This window comes from Pteropus vampyrus, unplaced genomic scaffold (genome assembly GCF_000151845.1).
Source record: "Pteropus vampyrus isolate Shadow unplaced genomic scaffold, Pvam_2.0 Scaffold78, whole genome shotgun sequence".
Classification (NCBI taxonomy): domain Eukaryota; kingdom Metazoa; phylum Chordata; class Mammalia; order Chiroptera; family Pteropodidae; genus Pteropus; species Pteropus vampyrus.
The window spans coordinates 1,005,596-1,010,049 of NW_011888859.1; positions in this window are offsets into that span (position 1 = coordinate 1,005,596).

Below are 4,454 nucleotides of genomic sequence, written 5' to 3' on the forward strand. Positions count from 1 at the left end.
TCTTGTTTTTACCTCCCCGTCTCCCACGGCAAGTAACCTTTCATCCCCTTCCTTAGAAGTCACTCCTCCCAGGTCCTGCCTATAATCGTACCTGCATAGAAAACCACCTCCCTCCGCATGGAAATTTACCTGCTATAAACTCACCTGCATTCTGATTTGTTTTCCTTTTGAGTGCTGGTTTTCAATTGCTGCGAATGACCTAATCCAGTATCCCTACTCACCAATTGTTGGGTTCCTCTGGTCAATATCATGCAGCTGGGACAGTGGCTGCCCCAGAGTCACCTGGGGAGCTCTAGAAACTGCCAACACCTGGGTGCCCTTCTCAGTGACTCTGATTGGATTGGGTTGGGCTGTGGCCACAACATCAACTCTGCAAAGTTTGATCCCCATTTTAAAGGTGAAGAAATGGAAGCTCAGAGCCTTGAGAAATGGGCTCAGATGTCTCAGGACGGAGCTGGAGTTCCCTCCCCGTCTGTCTAATTGTAAAGCGTGCTCTTTCCATTTATTATTGCACGATGCTGTGCTAGGCCCCCAGAAGCACTCTAGCAAGCGTTTTTACCAGTGAAGGGAAGGGTCCTGCCACGACTGGCCTTTTATGACTCAGTGAGCTGGGACAAAGTCTTTGTTGCACTCGGACCAGACTTACTAATAAACACTGGCTTTGCCTGAGAAGCTGCAAGACTGGACTCACGTCACTTATTTGGCATGCGGCAGGCCTTCCGAATTCCGGGGAGCACAGGCCTAAGCATATACGTCAGAGAAACCAATTTCCATTTATCATTTTAATTCTGCTGTTAACCATCCACAAACCCTAAATGGATTCTCCAAAATGGCATCTTCGAATCCATCATCAGAGCTAAATGTTTAATCACTTTCTTAAATAATCCTTACCAGAGTGTACAGGAAACTTTTTTTTTTTTTTTTACATAGAAGGAGGCATTTCTGGAAGTCTCTCTGGGTGGCTTAATATAGCTCTTGCTGGCCCCCTCCCCTTCCTTCCTTGCCGAGGGCTTTCTATCCTAACGGCTCTAGGCAGGAGAGGTTCTGGCAGTGGAAACCCTGCTTAGCAGGCGTCAGAAGGACGAAGATGTGAGGCAGACACTTAATCAATTGAGAAGCAGTTTGGAATTCGGCCTAGGAAGCAATTGATGCCCCTTAGCAAACACAGCACGACTCTGTGTGGGTTAGCAATTTGCTGCTTTTTTCTTCTGTTATCGTAAGTGTTTCAGTGGTTGTGCTAGAAATATTTGGAGTAGAACATTAGGATAGCAACTGTTGATTCTTGGTTAAATCGCATAATCTTAGATGAGCCATCTTTGCAAATTAAGTTTTTCTGTTGAAAATAACACAATGTTTCTCGTTCATTCTCAGTTGAATGGAGCGCAGACTCAGAATGGAAGGAACAACAGGGCAATCGATAAATTCTGACTGGATTTTTAAAAAATTAATCATTTTAAGCAGTGTGGTTCAAAGACAGTACAGCCACTAAATTTTCATGCTGATCATGTATGTCATTTAACTTTGATAGTGATCTCAGTTTTCCTCCTAATTAAATAATAATGTTGCTTGTGTTGGGCCAAGTTTAAGGTAAACTTCTGTTCCCAGCTCCTTACACCATAGTCATCCACAGGGTATAGAACCTGCAAGAGGTGATAATTTATGCCTGCCACCTTTGGGCTGATTAAAACAAACAAACAAACAAACAAACAGCAAATAAAACGTCTCAAGACAGGAGAAGAGCTTATCAGAGACCCTCTTTTGTCTCCCCCTGTCCTCTCTCTGCCTTCTCTACTGTAAACAGGTGATGGACCCTTGATCAACTCCAGACGTACACCTTGTTTTGGATTATGGGAGTTTATCGTGCCAAGTTCAGGCACTGAATATTTCTCATTACTGACTCTGTGGTGAAGTTTCTCATATCGTGTCTTGGAGACACGTCTTTGATTAAAAGAAGTCCTATTAGCATCGAAAACTTTTTGAACCGTAAAATCTAAATTTTACTTGATGACGCTGGTTTCCTTCTTTTGTCAAAATTATCTGCCAGGCTAAGAAACTGTTTAGCCTTTCTATGGCATGCAGTGGATTTCGAAGCATTTTGTATTATCGAATTCTTAAGCAAGGATGTGATAATTTCCCTACCAACTGCAGATCCCTTTGAGAGAAGCAGCCACTTAATGGGAGAGCAGTTACTTGAAGATGATGTGGTGTGTAGGGATCAAGGGGGAATTGAGTTCTTGACTTCTACAGCTACCACGAATGTAACTATTATGAACTCACTGGTACAGGGACTCAAAAGGAACTAGGCATGAGAACTCTCAGAAATGACTCAGAACATCAAACTTGTGCTTTTAGGCTACTTGTTTTCATTCTTCTCTTCCCAGGAACATTTTAGTTTGTGTTTGGGATCTGCGGAGGCCTGCAAAGTCCAGATGGCTGTTGATTTGCCCTGTACATCTTGTAGGTGCAACAGCTCAGAAGGCGGAAAAATAACTTGTCTCAGACATTCGCGAGACATGTCATAATACTGGGGTATAAACTTTAGGGGTCTGTATCCTGAGGTGTCTAACTTGACAAGATGTAACCCCCATTCCACTAGAGTCCAACGTCGAAGAACTAACCAAGAGATGTTAGGGGCTTACTTGTCTGTTAAACATGGAACTGTAGCACTGCTTTGAAGTTTAAGAAGCGTGTAAGCCACACGAGAGCCCTGTCCTTAGGACAAGAACCTTCTGAATTGTTGGGTTCCTTAGTCTTTTCCTCCAAGTGGACACCATAGTTCAACTGTGATCCCTTGGAATAAGATCTATGTTAGATGGCTTATATCATTGATCCAACATAATGTAACTAGGAAGGCTTTTTTCGTTTGTCTGTTTAATGTCCATTGGTAGAAAAAAAAAGAATACAATTCTTCAATTTCAGCCCTTAGAGTTATTTTTGGATTCTGTGAGGGTGAGTAGTGGCTCTTTAACCAGGAGTGTTAGGGTCACCCCCACTCCCAGGAAAGGTGGCACATTTTGAGGTGGGGAGCCTCATTGTCCTGCAATTGCTGTGTACAGTTTCCACACAGGGGAGGATGCTGGTGCTGTCAGAGGCATGGCCTAGGATTCACAGGTTTCTTCAGCTGTATTTATTGAGCTTCTTGCCGTCCTAAGTACAATACAGACCCAAGCAGTGTGGAGGCACCAAACATTACAAGATCAGCATTTCTCGTAATGGACTTCTGGTAGACCATCTTCACGCAGCGAACTGCTGTCGTTTGTAGGTGGTGCTTGCTTTTTCCTTCATCTCAAGCAGAGATCTTATACATTCCCTTTGCCTGAAATCAGCGTGGTTGATCTCTCACCTCACCGGATTTAGAGCTCTTTGTTTTCTTTTGCATACTTTCCCAGAGAACCCAGGAGTTTTAATACTTTTTAAAACAACTATAACTTTTTTAAAGTAGGGGAATATTTGACTGAAATGTTGTGTGTTAAAACACATTGCCTTTATCCCGCTGTCTTTAGTTAGGGGGGACGTTAATAACTGCGGCTCTAAAAGGGTACCTGTGGGTAAGTCGTTTTAGAAAATGCTACGATGATATCTTCCTTAGATGTTTAGAAAGCACATTAAAAAGTCTCCGAAGTCTAAGTAAATCTGCTTAACTGTTTCTAGATCAGAGTTTCCCAAGCTGACTTGAGAATACTTTTGAGATAATGCCTGCTATAATGGTATTGGTACACCTGGTATATGACCCATATTCTTGCATACAAGTTTGAAAAAAGCTGCTCTTTGAAATTTAGAGGCCTAACTCATATTTAATAAAATGAGTTCACCGGTCGTGGCCAAGTTCTTTGGGCTTTAAGTAAACAATATGAGATATTATTTTCTAAGACACTCAACTATTTGACTATTAGCATCCAGTTGAATTGTAAATTAATTTTGCACGCCAAACGCAAACTAGTGATTGCAGTAGATCTCTCTTAGCTTTCATTCTTTCTCACGTCTGGAGGAGTGAGTTATCCGTTCTAAAACTACCATTAAGTAATTTTCACAAATTTTATTGAAAATTATGAGAAATAGGAAACAGGGATTTGTAGACAGTAATGAGACGCTCCATTTGGTATATACGCCCTCACCAGGTGGCATGTGCTGTGCAGATACTATTCCAGAAACTTTTCTTAAATAGTGAGCATTGCAATTTCAAAGGCGAAATAAGGTTAATCTTTGCATTCTGAACGTTAGGATTTTTTTTTTCCACTAGGATTTAATTAAAATAATGTAACTCAACAAAAGGGTTCTAAGCCAAGCAAGTATGAACTTGGTTAAATGTTGCCTTTCGGTTGAGTATTTTATACTTGCAGTAGCTGGTTGAACAATGTTGTCTAGTTGAGCAGCACTGTGGTCTCTCAGACAGATCTCACAATTAAATACCTGCAAGATAAAATGGTGCTACACACAGGGTCCAGACCGGAGGA